The sequence below is a fragment of the Erinaceus europaeus genome, chromosome 10 (assembly GCF_950295315.1).
Source record: "Erinaceus europaeus chromosome 10, mEriEur2.1, whole genome shotgun sequence".
Classification (NCBI taxonomy): Eukaryota; Metazoa; Chordata; class Mammalia; order Eulipotyphla; family Erinaceidae; genus Erinaceus; species Erinaceus europaeus.
The window spans coordinates 101,330,361-101,348,676 of record NC_080171.1 but is presented as its reverse complement, the minus strand read 5'-3'; the positions used below and the strand labels follow the sequence as shown (position 1 = coordinate 101,348,676).

At 47.9% G+C, this 18,316-nt stretch overlaps 1 protein-coding gene across 5 annotated transcripts in view; it reads right to left on the bottom strand.

Moving 5' to 3' along the window:
* The window catches only part of LRRC8A (leucine rich repeat containing 8 VRAC subunit A), a 43,078-nt gene extending 25,187 nt beyond the window's left edge, over positions 1 to 17,891 (bottom strand). For 3 of the 5 annotated variants that reach the window (XR_009552118.1, XM_060200336.1, XM_060200335.1), the window contains exons 1-3: positions 17,533 to 17,891; positions 14,068 to 14,174; positions 1,769 to 1,857 (exon numbers count right to left, since the gene is read on the bottom strand). The gene's annotated coding sequence lies outside the window, so the exon portion shown is untranslated. The remainder of the gene's footprint in view (positions 1 to 1,768; positions 1,858 to 14,067; positions 14,175 to 17,532) is intronic. The other 2 variants (XR_009552119.1, XM_007527050.3) reach the window with 1 other exon arrangement.
* Positions 17,892 to 18,316: the final 425 nt, after the last annotated feature.

Below are 18,316 nucleotides of genomic sequence, written 5' to 3'. Positions count from 1 at the left end.
GACCCTGGATCCATGCTCCCAGAGGGATAGAGAATGGGAAAGCTATCGGGGGAGGGGGTGGGATATGGAGATTGGGCGGTGGGAATTGTGTGGAGTTGTACCCCTCCTACCCTATGGTTTTGTTAATTAATCCTTGCTTAAATAAAAAAAAAAAGAGTAAAGGAGGATGAAAACAAGAAATGAAAGGGAAAGAAAGGGAAGTGAAGGAGGAAATCACAATTAGGTGTGGTGCAAGGTGTCCTTTTACAGTGAGTGCTTTAAGAGGGCTATAGAGAGCTGAGTCAGACAGGCTCTCTGTCTGAAGAGCTGGGGAATTTAGAAAAGAATCCTGTACAGAGGACAAAGATGAAAGGGCTAAACCCAGCTGGCTGAGAAGAGACAAAAAGGCAGTGAGTTACTCTGAGCTCTGGTCTAGCTCGTTGTCCTTCTTCCAGACAGACACATTACTGCGGTCTGGAGACTAAACCCTCCACGTGATCAGACACTGACACCTGCTAGACAGCAATGCTCCAGAGGCAGTGGGCAGGATGGTGACGTAGCTCACTACAATAGGGCACTGGTTTGCAGGTACCCAGGTCGAGCTCAGCCCCCACACCACTGGAGGAAGCTTTGATGCTGTGATCTTTCTCTCTGCCTCTACCTAAAAACAAACAAACAGACACATAAATAAATGAGGCAGTGGGTAAGTGAGCAGCAAGGGGTGGGAAGGTGGGTGCCTCACTGGACAGGGACCACACAGGTTCATCCCTGTCTCTTGTACGGGGCCCAGGAAGGGGAGTAGTAGGAGTGGCAATCCTCTGGGAAAGACTTGAGGTCAGAGATTCAGTTACAGGAATGTTCATCAGAGTTATTTATAACCAGGGAAACTGGAAACAAGTCAGATGCCTATTGTTGGGTGATTGGCTGAATACTCATCATGTAGTCAGATGATGGGATACTATGAAAGAATGAGTAAACATGTGAGGCAAACATTTGATGACTTGATGACACGAGAAAATCTCTAAAGTATGTGAAATGGAAGGAGCAGGTAACAATACTGGTTAAGCAAGCATTCTGCAAGTATTTACATATACAGCAGTGAAATTCGACTACTATTTATCTTTCTCTACTGCAAATCAACCTTTCTTTTTCCCATTACTCAGCTAAGAAAAAAAATATATATATATATATATATATCTTTCCTTAAAATATTTATTTATTTATTCCCTTTTGTTGCCCTTGGTTTTTCATTATTGTTGTCATCATTGTTGGATAGGACAGAGAGAAATGGAGAGAGGAGGGGAAGACAGAGACGGGGAGGGAAAGCTAGACACCTGCAGACCTGTTTCACTGCCTGTGAAGTGACTCCCCTGCATGTGGGGAGCTGGGGTCTTGAACCGGGATCCTTACGCAGGTCCATTGTGACATGTGTGCTCAACCAGGTGTGCCACCACCCAGCCCTTAAATATATATATAATCACTATTCCAGGGGGCCCAATTCATTGGGTAGAGCACATGCCTTGCACACATGAGGCCCCAGGTTCCACACCTGGCACCACATGCAAACAGCATGTTATAGCATCGAGGATGAATATGGGTGGAACTCTATGGATGATGGAAGTGAAGGTTTAATCCCCAGCCCCACCGTAAGCCAGAGATAAGCAGCACTCTGATGATGATGATGAAGATGATGATGATGCTAATAATAATAATAATAAACAGGAATGAAAAAGGGTTAAAAAGGACATAGTAAGGCTAGCAAGATAGCTCACTTGGATTGTGCACTTACTTTGCCATGCAGACAACCTGGGTTCAAGCCTAGTCCCCACTGCACTGGAGGAAGCTTTGATGCTGTGGTGTCTCTCCCTCTGTCTCTATCTACAAAAAAAAGTCAGCTCAGAACATTGAAGCACAGTGATATCACACATGCGCGCACACACACACACACACACACACACACACACACACACACCCCACACACATACCAGTGGTAGAATACAGGACTTATTTGCCCAAAGACTCAGGTTTAATTCCTAACACTGTATATGCCAGACTTGAATGGGTGCTCTGGTCTCTCCTTTCTTCTTCTCTCAGTCTTTTAAAAGATCCCATATCAGGGCCAGGTGGTGGTGCACCTGGTTGAGCGCACATGTTACAATCCGCAAGGACCCGGGTTTGAGCCCCCGTCCTCACCTGCAAGGGGAGCTCTGCAAGTGGTGAAGCAGTGTTGCAGGTGTCTTTGTTTCTCTCCCTCTCTATCTCCCCCTCCCTTTTGATTTCTGGCTGTCTCTATCCAATAAATAAATAAAAATAATAATAAAAAAAGACCCCATATCAGCCTGGGAGGTAGTAAGGTGGCATTTATAAGCATGAGGTCCCAAATTTGATTCCTGCTTTGTAACTGCTAGAGTTATATTCTGGTTTTCTCTCTCTCTCTCTCTATCATAAGTAAGTAAATAAATCTTAGGCGGCTGGGTAGTGGTGCACCTGGTTGAGCACACATGTTACAATGCACAAAGGCTCGGGTTCAAGCCTGGCCCCCACCTGCAGGAGGAAAGCATTGCATATGGTGAATCAGTGCTGCAGGTGTCTCTCTCTTTCCCTCTCTATCTCCCCTTTCCCTCTCAATTTCTGGCTGTCTCTGTCCAAAAAATAAATAAAGATAATTTTAAAAATTAAAAATAAATCTTTAATTTTTATTTTTAAAATATTTATTTATTCCCTTTTGTTGCCCTTGTTGTTTTATTGTTGTTGTTATTGTTGTCATTGTTGTTGGATAGGACAGAGAAATGGAGAGAGGAGGGGAAGACAGAGGGGGGAGAGAAAGACACCTGCAGACCTGCTTCACCACCTGTGAAGTGACTCCCTTTCAGGTGGGGAGCCAGGGGCTTGAACCAGGATCCTTATGCCGGTCCTTGCGCTTTGCACCATGTGTGCTTAACCCGCTGTGCTACCACCCGACTCCCATAAATAAATCTTTAAGAGACCAAATAAAAAAAGAACACAGACTTAGAAGATAGTTACAACGTATATAATTACCAAATTACCAATGGTTTAATACTCAAAACAAACACAGAATTCCTACAAATATAAGGAAAAAAGTCAATTCAATAGACCAAATAAATAAATAAATAAATAAAAGAAAGCAAATATATGGACAAGTTACTGAAAAAAATACATTTAGCAATCTCTTTATTTTTCTGTTTGTTGCCCTTTTTTTTTTTTATTGTTGTAGTTATTGTTGTTGGACAGGACAGAGAGAAACGGAGAGAGGAGGGGAAGACAGAGAGGAGGAGAGAAAGACAGACACCTGCAGACCTGCTCCACCGCCTGTGAAGCGACTCCCCTGCAGGTGGGGGTGCTGGGGGCTTGAACTGGGATCTTTACCCAAATCCTTGCGCTTTGTGCCACCTGCACTTAACCTGCTGTGCTACCGCCCGACTCCCGACATTTCACAATCTCACTACTCACCAGAGGCTACATATTAAACAAGTAGATGCCATTTCACTAGTTTCTAATTGGAGAAAGTGTTGAAATTCCTAGATGAAAAATTAGGGTGTACATGCTCTACATTCCAGCAATTTCTCTACTAATTATAGATATTAAAAGTTGTTTTACATGGACTTGTGAAGTCACGGACAAGAACGCATTCTGACGGGCCAACAAAACAGCTCACCGGGAATGCTATGTCATGTGTGTGACCCAGGTCTAAGCCTGGAAACCATATTCAGGAAGCTTAAGTGCTGGTGCTGTAGTGTCTCCCCCAACACCCGCATCTCTCTCTTTGAAAATGTTGACCTACAGTGATAAAGACCCAGTAATGTCAAAAACAAACAAACAAAAAAAAACAACAAGAAGAGAATGCTCACTAAAGATTTGTTCATAAAAGCTGAAAGCCAATACAGACCTAAATATCCATCAGTAAGAAGAAGGATGCACTATTCTAATCCTACAGGGGATTGCTAAAGCAATGAAAGCTAAAGAACTAGGGCTGGAGAGACAGCACAGTGGTTATACAAAAGATTTTCATGCCTGAAGCCTGACATCACCAAATTCAATCTCCAGCACCACCAAAATGGGGAGAGAAAAAAAGAAGAAAGAAAGTCAGTAAGTCAATGAACTAGACGTGTGTGTGTGTGTGTGTGTGTGTGTGTGTGTGTGTGTGTGTGTATGGTGGAGCTGTGGATTAAACCTTAGAGTTTAAACTGTCAGGCATGAAAGTCAGCTTGCATAATTATGTTGTCTCTCAACCCTAAAAACTTTTGTCAATCACAAGCTTGTTACTGCTTGCATACACAACTCTAGAAACTTATGCCTAGCACTATTCTATATGTGGCTAAGTCTGAAGGGAAGGTCATAAAACGTTGTCTGCTTTATACATTCTCCTATTATCCAAATCTGACAGTTTTTATTATATTCTTTTTAAAATGTTTGTTTATGGGATGGCAAGACCTCACTTAAATAGCATGTAGCTTTGCCAAGTGCGAGACCCAGGTCTGAGCCTAGCTCCCACTCTACTGAAGGAAGCTCAGTGCTATAGTCTTGGTCTTTCTCTCTCTCTTTCTGCCTCTGCCTCTATTCATTAATGATAGAAAGATAGGTAGGAGAAGGGATAAAGAGAACTAGATCATATTTCTGACACATAAGATGCTGGAGTCAAACTCAATCTCATGCTTGACCAACACTTTATTCACTATGTTGTTTCCTGGGCCACAAATTTGGTACTTTATGAACAAAAAGAATATTTGGGGGGGAAAAAAATCAAAAGACCTTCTTCACTGTGTGGTTTCTGAGGATTGCAAAAGAGCTTGTAAGAGTCAACTGCCATCTGAATTAGAGAAAGGCTAACCAAGGGCCAGGTGGTCGTGTGCCCAGTAGCAGACATACATTGCCATGTGTGAGGACCTGACTTCAAGTCCCTGGTTCCCACCTGCAGGGGGTAAGCTTCACAAGTGGTGGAGCAGTGCTGCAGGTGTCTGTCTCCCAACACCTTCTCTTCCACCCTCTATCAAAATAAATAATAGAAGAAATGGAAAAGAAAGAGAAAGAGAGAGAAGGAAGGAAAGAAAGTAAGAAAGAAATAAAGAAAGAGAGAAAAAGAGAAGGAAAGGAAAGGGAAAGAGAGAGGCTGGCCTGCTACACACTGGCACTGCCCCGGACACCACATATTTCCAACACAGTTCCCACCTCAGGGAAGTAAGGTATACAGGTAGGTATGCTCAGACCTCAGAGAAGAGAGAAACTTTTCCTCTCTGAGCCTCAGTTTCCTCAATATAAAAGCTACTGGATTATTGTAGTAGCCATCTCAGAAGGCTTTTATAAGAACTAAAATACAGTGGTCCGGGAGGTGGTGCAGTGGCTAAGGGACTAGACTCTCAAGCATGAGGTCCTGAGTTCAATCTCCGGCAGCACATGTACCAGAGTGATGTCTGGTTCTTTCTCTCTCCTATCGTTTCTCATAAATAAATAAATAAATAAATAAAATCTTTAAAAAAACAACTAGGGGAGTTGGGCAGTAGCACAGTGGATTAAGTGCATGTGGTGCGAAGCACAAGGACCTGCATAAGGATCCCGGTTCAAGCCCCCAACTCCCCACCTGCAGGGGAGTCGCTGAAGCAAGTCGAGGGAGGCGGTGAAGCAAGTCTGCAGGTGTCTCTTTCTCTCCCCTCTGTATTCCCCTCCTCTCTCCATTTCTCTCTGTCCTATCTAACAATGACGACAACAATAACTACAACAACAATAAAAACAACAAGGGCAACAAAAGGGAAAATGAATAAATAAAATTAAAAAAAAACCTAAAAAATATATATTCACAGTGGGTATCCAATAGAGTACAAACATTACCACCCACAAGGACCTAGGTTGTGGGGGGGAAGCTTCATTAATGGTAAAGCACTAATGTTCCAAGTCTTTGATTGTCAGAGAAATGCAAATAAAGACAACAATGAGATATCACTTCACTCCTGTGAGAATGTCATACATCAGAAAAGGTAACAGTAGCAAATGCTGGAGAGGGTGTGGGCTCAAAGGAACCCTCCCACACTGCTGGTGGGAATGTCAATTGGTCCAACCTCTGTGGAGAACAGTCTGGAGAACTCTCAGAAGGCTAGAAATGGACCTACCCTATGATCCTGCAATTCCTCTCCTGGGGATAGATCCTAAGGAACCCAACACACCCATCCAAAAAGATCTGTGTACACATATGTTCTTGGCAGCACAATTTGTAATAGCCAAAAACTGGAAGCAACCCAGGTGTCCAACAACAGATGAGTGGCTGAGCAAGTTGTGGCCTATATACACAATGGAATACTACTCAGCTGTAAAAAATGGTGACTTCACCGTTTTCAGCCGATCTTGGATGGACCTTGAAAAATTCATGTTGAGTGAAATAAGTCAGAAACAGAAGGATGAATATGGGATGATCTCACTCTCAGGCAGAAGTTGAAAAACAAGATCAGAAAATAAAACACAAGTAGAACCTGAATTGGAATTGGTGTATTGCACCAAAGTAAAAGACTCTGGGGTGGGGGTGGGTAGGTGAGGAGAATACAGAACCAAGAAGGATGACAGAGGACCTAGTGGGGGCTGTATTGTTATATGGAAAACTGGGGAATGTTATGCATGTACAAACTATTGTATTTACTGTTGAATGTAAATCATTAATTCCCCAAGAAAGAAATAAAAAAAAAAAGGTAGAGCACTGCTACAAGTGTCTCTCTTTCTCTCTCCTTCCCTCCAACTTCCCTCCATTTTTCTGTATCAAAAAAGAAATAAAAAGAATGATTAAAAGGAATAGTAAATTCATCAGGTAGGCACCAAGGCCTAGCAAAAATCTAGGTGACCAAAAGTAAATAAAATTTTAAAACCACACAAATACACACACACACACACACACACACACACACACACACACACACACACACCTCATAGCCAGGGAGTATATCTTTTTAAAAAAACAGGGTAGTGGAGCCTGGTAGTGGTGCACTCAGCTGAGCACATATTACCATGTGCAAGGACCTAGGTTCAAACCCCCGTCCTCCTCAACTTCAGGAGAGAGGGACAAGTGCCAAAGTGCTACAAGTGTCTCTCTTTCCCTCTTTATCTCACCCTTCCCTCTTAATTTCTACTTTTTTTTTTTTAGATTTTATTTCTTTATTAATGAGAAAGATAGGAGGAGAGAGAAAGAACCAGACGTCACTCTGGCACATGTGCTGCTGGGGATTGAACTCAGGACCTCATGCTTGAGAGTCCAAAGCCTTATCACTGTGCCACCTCCCAGACCACTAATTTCTACTTTTCTCTGCCTCTCTACTTTTAAAAAAATTTTTTTGAATATTTATTTATTTATTCCCTTTTGTTGCCCTTGTTGTTTTATTTTTGTAGTCATTATTGTTTTTGTTACAGATGTCATCATTGTTGGATAGGACAGAGAGAAATGGAGAGAGAAAGGGAAGACAGAGAGGGGGAAAGAAAGATAGACACCTGCAGACCTGCTTCACCGTCTGTGAAGCGACTCCTCTGCAGGTGGGGAAGGGGGGGGCTCAAACCGGGATCCTTATGCCGGTCCTTGTGCTTTGCACCATGTGCATTAACCCGCTGAGCTACCGCCTGACTCTCTGCCTCTCTACTTCTATCTCTAACAGTACAAAATTAAAATGATATCAAACAAAAGTAACACTTTCTCTACCACTGTCAATCTAGCAGTCAGCCAAAGGAAGGTACTAGAGTTGCCACAACCCACCTGCCGTTGTTCTCCCAGAATTCAGTATGAGAAGACACAGGTGAGGGGCTAAGCTAGGAGAACAAACACCTCCAAGGACACGACAGCCCCCCAGAGAGAGGTTCCCATTCTCGGGAACCCAGGGAAGGATGGAGGTGACAGTTGTTGATCTGCTCTCAGAACCACCCCTGTCATGTCAAGCCCACACTGCTGATCTTCTGGTGTGGCTTCAGGCAAGGGCTTCAGGCAAGAAAGGGGCTGGGAGATGCACTGTCTATTTGAGGGAGAGACGACCCAGGCATGTCCCCATCTCCACACTGGCCTGCAGGGACTTGGCTCCCACACCTGAGCTGGGACAGGCAGGCAAGGCAGCGTGTAAACAGGGCACAGAGGGCCTTTTGTTAAAGCCCAGATATGCTGGGAAAACTTCCCAGGCAGGGGTGTGGGGGACAGGAGCCCCGCCTCTACCACAGCCTGGAAGGAAGGCTGTCTGGCCAATGCTCTCCCAGGGATGGGGGAAGGGCCATTTCCAGGAGGATAAAGGAAGACTTGGGGACACTGTCCCTGTCAGAGAGGGTCAAGAGCTTGGGAACTTCCAGAGCTGGTGGGCGGGGGTGCAGGGAGAATCTCACCTTCCATCTGGTGACATGGTCCCCACCCACCCAAGAACAGTGCACTGCCCTCCGGGCCCCCACACCCAGCCCTGGTGAGTCAGCAGCTGCAGGCTGGGGGCGATGCCGGGCTTGGAACTCACCCTGTGTAGAGTAGAGGGGCACACCCTCACTTCCTGGAGAAAGGAAACGAGGAGACCTTGGGGGTGGAGAGAAGAGCAAGTTTCAGTTCCACACCTCTCTCCTATTTGGGAATGGCCACTCAAACAAGTTCATCCTCATATCCTCATGCTGACTTGGAAGGGTGCAGCCTGTCTTCTAGGGTGAAGGCCAACCAGTGAGTGGCACCAGAAGCTGGAGGCTGGGGTCCTGCCCCCCCCCCCCATCATAGGCCTGGTCACTGGCATGGACCATTCTGCCAGCACTGCATCCAGCACTTCTGGGCCGAGCTCCCCACCTCCACACCAACCAGTGAGGTGGCTCCCCACTGCACCCTCAGGCGACCTTGGGAAAACCACGTACCTCCCAGGGTTCCAGTTTCCACTTCTGTCTAATGGGCTGATGAGTTTATTCTTTGTTTGTTTTGTTTTTTGTTTTTACCAGAACACTGCTCAGCTCTCGTCTTTGGTGGTAAAGTATTTTTGTTTGTTTGTTTTGTTTTTTGTTTTGATGAGTTTATTCTTTGAGGGGCTGAGCTGAAGGCCCAAGGAGGCAGTCAGAGAAGGTGTTTGGCCTGGCCTTGTGCCATCTATGTCACAGGTTAGCTGCTGTTATTAAGATGGCAGTTTTCTTTCTTTTTATTTATTTATTTGTTTATTTATTCCCTTTTGTTGCCCTTGTTTTATTGTTGTAGTTATTATTGGTGTTGTTATTGGTGTCATTGTTGTTGGACAGGAAAGACAGAAATGGAGAGAGGAAGGGAAGACAGAGAGGGGGAGAGAAAGACACCAGCAGACCTGCTTCACTGCTTGTGAAGCGACTCCCCTTCAGGTGGGGAGCCAGGGACTTGAACCTGGATCCTTAAACTGATCCTTATGCTTGGCACCACCTGCGCTTAACCCGCTGTGCTACCGCCCAACTCCCCATGATGGCAGTTTTCAGTCTGAGGCCCAGAGGGTTTAAGTGAACTGTCGAAAGCCACACAGCTGAAAGATGGTAGCAAAGATCAGCCCAGGTCTGAACTTGGGTTGTGCCAATCTGTCTCAAAGGCAAGCAGGTCTCCTGAGTCTACCTGGGCACTCTGCCCTCTGGAGATGTTGTCTAAGACAAGACCCCATTTTTCCTGAGGGGTGCAGGGAAGCCCAACAGGGCAGATCTGGATGCCTCTGGTCTTTCAGGTACAGCACTGAGGAAGCTTTGGAAGGGAGCACAACCATGGCAGGAAGGAGCTATAGCAAGAGCTCGGGAGTGGTCTGGGAGGTGGCGCAGTGGCTAAAGGAACTAGACTCTCAAGCATGAGGTCCTGAGTTCAATCTCCGGTAGTACATATACCAGAGTGATGTCTGGTTCTTTCTCTCTTTCCTATCTTTCTCATTAATTAAAAAAAAAAAAAGAAAGAAAGAAAGAAAAGAAAAAGAAAGACTTTTAAAAAAAATAAAGAGCTTGGGATCTGCTACCAACCAGAACCTTGTGTGCCCAACCCCATCTTCCTAGGCAAGTCATGAAGTGCGTGGCGAACATAAGCACCCTTGGGATGTTGAATACCCAGCTCGTGCTTTCATCCCAGGGGACCAGCACTGAGAGGTAAGCTGCCCACTGTAAGCTCTCTAGAAGGGAGGGAGGCGTGCTCCCAGGAGCCTGACCCAGAGAGCTCAGGGTTCCCCAGTCAGCACCTCCATCAGCACCCAGGCCAGCAGAAGTCGTGAGTCTGTCATGTCCAGGTGGTGGGTTAGCGCCATGGAATTTTACAGCCACTTTTGCTCAGCGGCACATTACTCAAGGCAGGCGCCAATGCAGCAGTTGTCTATTTAATTCTGAGGCTTCGAGTCCTCTAGAAACTAAGACGAAATGCAGAACTTGACACAAGATTCTAGACTCGAAAGGAACACATCAGGGGAAAGAGCTGGACTATGTTTGTGTTCAGGAGTAAATCTATGCTAGCAACTTCAGCCCCAGGCATCTTCACAAAGGAAAGTCATCCCTCTACACACAGACACACAGATACTGACACACAGACACACACCCCTTACCCCAGTTCTGCCTCTATGTCCATGGTATCCGTGCTAGGGCAGATGGATTATTTCATTAGGGGGCATCCCTGGTTTGTGTTTCCCAGTGGAATCTACAGACCCCCTGACTCACAAAGGGGCTGGAGAGCTTCTTCAAAGTGCAGATTCCTGTGACCCAGGAGGTGGTGCAATAGATAAGGCATTGGACCCTCAAGTGGGAGGTCCTGAGTTTAATCCCTGGCGTCACATGCGTCAGTGATGCCGGTCCTTCCTTCCTTCCTTCCTTCCTTCCTTCCTCCCTTCCTTTCTTTCTCTCTCTCCTCCTCCTCCTCTTCTCTTTCATAAATAAATAAATAAATAAATAAATATCAAAGCACAGATTCCTAGGTCTGGCTCCTCAGACTATGAATCTGTAGGTCTGGGGATGGCAGGGGTGGCTTATTTATTTAGCAGCACTAGCACCTCACACACGGCCAGTATCACCACTGAGCACCCACCTCAGGTCAATTTCATATTTTTAAAGAAAGAAAGAGAGGCACCACAGCACTGCTCCTTCACCCATCAGAGTCCCCATGTGACTCCAGGGCTCAAACTCAGGGACTCCCATCTGGTAAGTCATGTGCTATGACTCCAGAAATAACAACTGAACAGGCCCCTGGGTGACTCTGAAATGGCCCTAGCCTGAGGACCCAGTAGAAAAGGAAAAAAAAAAAAAAAAAGGAGGGGGTGAAAGGAGAGGTTGCCAAGGCAAACAGACCTGGTTTGAATCCTGGATCTGTCCCCACTAGGTTCAAAAACTTTGGGGAAAGACCACATCCTCCAAGCCTCAGTTCTCCCTTGCACAGCAGTGACACCACACCCCACAAGGAGCTATGGCAAGTAAGACTGTAAGGTGCATCTTGACCTGCATACCTGGCCCTGATGATGAGTGTGGATGTAAAGATGTTGCCAGAGGGACAGGTCAACCAGGGACTCTCTGCCAGAAGTGTCTCTGATGAGAAGAGAGACTTCCAGGGAAAGTATAGCAGGAAGAGACATAGGACAGGGAGGCACTTGGGCCCGTGGGTCTGAGGAAACATGAGGGTTCTAGGACAGATTTTTTCCCAACTTGATCCTGTCAAACCAGGCTCTCCTGGCACCACAAAACCTCTCCTGCCTGCTCTGAGGCTGTCTATGCCCAAAGTCACAGGGTGCACCCTCTTCCCTGCCTCCTCTGCCCAGCCTTGACGCTAACACCTGAAAGGACATGCCAAGATGGAGGCTTCTTTAAGCAGCTGCCAGGGTAAACAGTCAGGGCCAGTTGTAGGCAAATGGGACACCCTCCTCTCCCCCATCCCTCATCTGGACCTGCCTTAGACAGACAGCAGAAGCCAAAACCTGGAAGACAAAGCTCTCAGGCCCACACATGCTGTTCCCTCCAAGCTGTCCCTGGCCCTCAGGAAGAATTCTGATCTCAGATAAATAGGCCTGTTGCTTCCTGTTCATGGCTGGTCCTAGACTTCAGCTCAAGCCTCCCTGAGGGAGTGAGAGTTCCTCAAAACCAACAGGAAACTCCAACAGGGCAGGGCCTGTGTCTGCTGACCTTGATCCAATAAACACACCCCAAGCATTTCACACACCCCCACCATGGCTGGAGCGGGGCTCAGTGAGTAGAGCACAGAACTTGTATGTATAATGGCCCCAGTTCTATTCTCCCACACAGAACATGCTGAAACAGTGCTCTGATCTTTCTCTCTTTTGATAAAATAAACAAGTAAATCTTAAAAAAAAAAAAAAAAAGAATGGGGGTAAAAAAACTATTCTCTTGGATAGTAAGTTGCCTGCTATATCTGCATGATCCAGGTTTGTGTCTGGTCCCCATCACACTGGAGGAAGTCACAGTGCTGTGGTCTCTTTCCCTCTCTCTAAAAAAAAATTTAATATAAGGAAGAAAGAAAGACGGTGAGAGAAGGGAGCCAGGGGGTTGCACATAAAATAAAAAGAAAGGAGTCCTGGGGGTACCATTAAATGAAACAAGAACAAGCTAAATAATCATCTGTAAATGGGAAAAAGGCTATTGCCTGAGCTTCCTCAAATGATCAAAGAGTGTGTGGTATGTCTCACAAATCATTAAACCGCTTATACACAGACCAGCTATGACCGGGGAAGCATGTTCTGGGACATACACTCTCACTATCAACGGAATGAATACTCAAGACATCTCAAAGGGAGGGAGGTAAGGTGCTGACATTATCTCCTTTATAACTTAAAAAAAATACTGATGGGGGCCAGGTGGTGGCACACCTTGCTGAGTGCACACGTTACAGTGTGTAAGGACCTGGTTTTGAGCCCCTGGTCCCCACTGCAGGGGGAAAGTTTCATGAGTGGTGAAGTGGGGCTGAAGGTTATCTCTCTTCTATCTCTCTCCTCTCCCTTCTCTCTAAGTTTCTGTCTCTATCCAATAAATAAAAGTAATAAATTAAAAAAAGAAACATATATATGTTGGTTTTTTTATGAGCGAGCGCCATCATATCAAACTGTCTGGATGCAGCCCAGAGCTTCATGCATGGGAAGTATGTCCTCTACCTGCTGAGCCACCTCCCTAACCCCATTAGCTCCTATTTATAGAGATGAAAAAACTGCCAAGGTGTAAGTGACTAGCCCACAGACACTCAGCCGCATTTCAGAGTAGAGTGAGGGTCCTACCCAATGTACTCTCCTGCCTCTGAAAACCTGTTTTTGAAAGCACAGGCCAAGGGACATCAATTCTCACAGGGATTTGTGTGATGGGATACTCGTGGGGCAGTGGGCTTGCTTTCTCCCTCTCAGACTGCCACACTCATTCTGATCACCCCAGGCTCTACGTCCTGCAGCACCAACAAGAGGCTGATGGATCCCAATCTAATCTGACCACTGTGACCATGGAATACACCTTGGGAAATGTGGCCTTTAGGCAGAGTTATTAATAACCCAGACTGAAAAGATTACGGTTGTGGTCTGGGAGGTGGCACAGTGGATAAAGCATTAGACTATCAATCATGAGGTCCTGAATTCAATCCCTAGCAGCATATGTGTCAGAGTGATGTCTGGCTCTTCCTCTCCCTCCCCCCTTTATTTATTTATCTCATGAATAAATAAATAAAATTTAAAAATAAAAAGATTAGGGTTGAGGGAAAAAAAAAAAAGGTTCACAATGATGGGGAAATAGCTTAACTAACAGAGCATGGGACTTGCATACCTGATGCCTGACACCCCCCTAGCCCCAGTTTAGTCCCTAGTGTTCTGTGTATCATAGGGACGCTCTGACTCCTTTCTCTTTCTCAGTAATGTGACATGAATAAAATAAATCTTAAAAAAAAAAAAGACAAAAGTTTACAATGAAACTTGACATTCGCATTGGACAAGTATATCAACCACATACCATTCAACTGAGCACTGAGTGGAAAGGAGGAGGAAGAATTCAATCTCCTGTCACCTCTGCCCTGGACCCACAGAGAGAAAAGCAAAGGACTGCAGAGACAGAGATAGTGCCCTTTGCACCCTGGACTGAAAAAAAGGCACCTGGCCAGAGGCCCAGGCTGGCCTGGAGTCAGAGGCGCCTGGTACTTACCCTGTGGACGGCTCTGCTATCTGCGTGTTGGTTGTTGGTGCTGAGGTTGGCCCACGTCTGTCTGGGCAGGGTCCTGGCATTCCTTATGCTCCATGGAAGATGCCTCACTGCAACAAAATGAGAGTCACTATCAGCAGGGCTGCGTGTGATCACCAGAGTTACCTGTGGTGCTACCAACATTTTCCAAGTTCCTGCTCAGTGCCAGGTCCTGGGTTTGGCCTTTGGGGTGACAAGAAGGAATCATATGGATGTCTGCCTCACAGGGCTTGTTCATCTGGGGAGAGGCCAAGTTCACAATTACAACTGGCCCTTGGGAGTCCAGGGTTCTCCTTTGGGGGTGAAGTAGGGGGGAGGTGCTATAGGAACATGGGAGCAGCCCTAGACCCCATTTAAGAGTAGGAGTCAGCCAAAAGATTCCAAGCAAGAGTGACTACACATGTTTGGCTGGAGGGGAGCAAACATGACATCCAGGGAATGCTGAGTGGTTCCACCTGGCTGAATCTAGGACTGGAGGTGGGGAGTATCCAGAGTGGGGCAACAGTGGAATGAGTGAAGTTCAGACAAAGAGGTTGTTGTATCAGTTCAGATACACGACTTGGACTCAAACACAAGGTGTGACTACCATCTGTGAGTCAACAAGCATTTACGGAGCGTCTACTACATGCCAGACCCTGCTCAGGACTGTTCACAGGTGTGGACAAGACAAGCTAACAGGATGGGGAGATCTGTGTGCTCAACACGGGTAGAACAGGGGTGGAGGGGGTGGTCTAAATCAGGCCCAGCCAAGGAAGGTCAATGGACAGGCAGGAGTAAGCCAGGAAGGAGGATGTGGAGAAGCTGGGAAGGACAGGCAGGGGCCTGGTAGAATCTAGGAGGGATTGTAGAGCATTTATCACATCCATTCAGTGCAGTGGGGGCACAGAGGATGGTCTCTGGTTTCACACAGAGACAAGTCAATAACCTTGACATCCCACAACTGGTGGCAACTGGGCAGTGAAGCATCTAGAGCTGTAAACACATGGAGGCCACTGAAGTCAGCCTCTACCCCTGCCCCACCCTGATCAACAAGGACAGGGACTCCCACTGAGACCAGGCAGTCCTGTCTGTGGCAGAGCCTGGACCAGAACTTGGACCTCTGGATTTCCTGTCACTGATTCATCTAATCCTTCCTCTTCCAGGAAACATACACAGACCAACCCCAGCATTTTCACCCCAGAGCTAAAAACCTCCTTCTTCAGAGCCGCCCCCGTAATATTTCTATTATTACTCTGGTCACAGCATCAATACTTTGCTGTCTCTGTCTTTTCTCAGAGGAGGTCAGGGGATGGGTTTTCCTAGCGATGTTCCGGGCTTACTACAGAAGGCACTTTTTAGGTACATACTAAAGAAACAAGGAATGAGTCAAAGGATAGAAGGAGTCTGTGCAGGGCTCCAGGGTTACCAATTCATCCCACCTGACTCCCCAAGACATCCTTGCTCCTTAGCCTGTGCCTCCATGTCTCCATATAGAATAACTTCCCTTCACAAGAAATGAAGTCAGGCACTAGGTTGATTCTTTCCCTCTACTTCCTACAAGTGAGATCTGGGCCAAGTTAAGTAGCAGCCCAAGGCCAAAGCCACTTTTCAGAATGCTGACCAACTAGGGCAATCCTCATGAGCCCCCACTGTCTAGAATGCCATCCCAAGTTTGCAGAAGTGGCCCAGGAAGCGAGAGCACTGGGCTTTCAAGCATAAGGTCCCAAGTTCAATCCCTTGCATTGCTTATGCAGAGTGATGTTCCAGTTCCCTCTCCTTTCGTGTTAATAACTAAATCTTGGGCTGGTGAGATAGCATAATGGTTTTGCAAAAAAACTTTCATTCCTGAGGCACCAAAGGTCCCAGGTTCAAACCCTAGCACCACCATAAGCCAGAGCTGAGCAGTGTTCAGGGGAAAAAAAAAAAGGATATGTAATTTTTTTTCCCTGAAAAGTTTGCAGAGGTAACTGCTTCCTAGTGGGTATACCATAACATGGTACACAAAGTATTTTGTTGCTTTTGGGGGGGTGGGGTGGGGAGTCACAAACAGTCCTTGGGCCCCTATTCTCTGAGTTCCATGGCCCTGAGGAGACAAGGGGGCAATAGCCCAACTAAAATGCACTCTGAGACTGGGCAGAGAGGCAAAGGCCAGCATTCAGGTCACAGCATCTCTCCCCAAGCCAGTCCTCCAGCACTGCCATCTGTTCTTGCCTCCCCTTGTGACACAGAGGAAAGTCTGACCTTCATGTAACGCCAGTGTGACTAAGTCCGGGCACTGGCAAATCCCTCTGAATAAACTCCCACTCCTCCTGTCCCGGCCACAGAAGGATCATCAGAAGCAGACGTCCTCCCCCTCCTGCTGCCTCCAGCCTGTCTGCTCAGAGGATGATTTGGCAGGAGTTAAAGGTAGACCTAAAGGAAAAGGCCGGAGAGGTCCTCAGGTCTGTCAGGTCCCCCAGATCCCTCCTCAATTGGCCCCAATTCCTTTTCCCTCACTGAAATCTTTCCCTCCTTACCCTGATGCTTCATCCCAGGCTTCCTGGGGGTACCAGGGCCAAAGAAGAGGGATGACCATGGGGCGGCCCCACCCTTCCAGCAAAGTCCTCATTAGGAGCCTACAGGACATCCCCAGACACCTCTCTTCCTTTCCAAAAAAGGCAGCAAGTTACATCAGCTAAGAACCAGTCAGATGTCGGTTCACTTCGGTCCAGACCAAGGGAACAGTCAACCAGAGAGGCAGAAACATCAGGAACCCCAAGGAACTGCGGAGCATGCACTCCGCTGGGTCTCCAGTTCCTCCACCGCGGGAAGGACACAGAGCTCCGCAGCTCTGACTGTCAGGTCCATCTGGATGCACAGGACAAGGGCAGTGTCGGGGGCCTCGGACCCGCACAGGTCTTCCCGAGAACCCCAGTCCGGGCAGACCTGGAGAGCTGAGCCTGGCATCCTGCCCCAAGTCGGGACAAGTGTTCCCGCCAGATCACAGGGAGGAAAGGGTCCGAGGAAGAGGAAGAGGCCGGGAGCTCAGGAGAGCAGGGGCAACCTTAGAAAACGCAAAAAGAATGGCAAAGAGAATGCCCAGAGGTGGAACCTCAGGAAAAGGAGGCAGTTTGAGTGTGGAGAGATGAGTATCTGGGGGGGACCCAGGAGATGACAAGGAGACCTGGGGGAGCCGAGGCGGAAATCCCGGTCTGTCGAGCGCAGAAAAGCATTGGGGTGCCCGGGAGGGGGCTCGCGCGCCGCGACACGGAGGGGGGGGCCCGGGGGCCGGCGCGGCTGGGAGGGCAGAGGCCGAAAGGAGCAGCTGCGGGAGACCCCCGGGGAGCCGAGCTCAGGGGAATAGCCCAAACTGCTCCGGGCGCCTGGGAGCCGGCGGCTGGCCCGGGGGCGTGTAGGAGTGGGTTTCGAGACGCGACAGCTCGCGCCCCTGGTCCCACCCCACCCGCTCACCTGGGCCCGCCGCGCCCGGCCGCCCTGCAGGCAGGCCCGGCCCCCGCCGCTTCGTCCCGCCGCCGGCAGCTGCGCCCCTCCGGCGCCTCCTTTTGTTTGTCCCTCACTGCACCACTCAGCCTCCTCCGCCCCGGAAATGACGTCAGGGACGGGCGCGACCGCGGAGACCGAAGCACCGCCATGCTTCTGAGGGGCGTTCCCTGCGTACCTTTGGTCCCCCTCCAACTTCTCCCCAACCTGCTGGCGCCATGTTCCTTTGGGGCGGAAGTAACAGAGCCCTAGCTCAGCCCCCTTAAAGGGACAGGACGGTTGTAACCTTCTGGGCGCCCTGAGGGACGTAGGAGTGGAGTGCCCAAGCCGGGGGTGAGTAGCTAGCGGGCAGCCCAGCGTGGTTCCATCAGGTGCCGAGGCCGGAGCGCTTGGTAATAGTTCCGAGTCGATCGTCCCCGAGTGCTCGCTGCGTCTGTTGCTCTAATGTAGCGGAGTGGCTGTGCCCAAGGGATGACCCAGCTGTGAGCTGTCCGCAGGAGCACATCGCGCGCGCCAGCTGACCGCTAGGCTGGTCCTCTCTGCACCCATTTGCCTCGTGTGATCATACTTGCGGGGGAGATGGAGTTCACAGTAACTGGACGAAATCTGGGCAGAACCAGGCTGGAGTGGGGTCCTGGATTCCAGCTTTGCAGCTCTCAGGCAGCCATCACCTTAAAAAATAATACACACACGGGAATATTGTGCAGCCATGCATGAAAAAGCAAAATGTTCAGTATGCACCAATATGGGACTA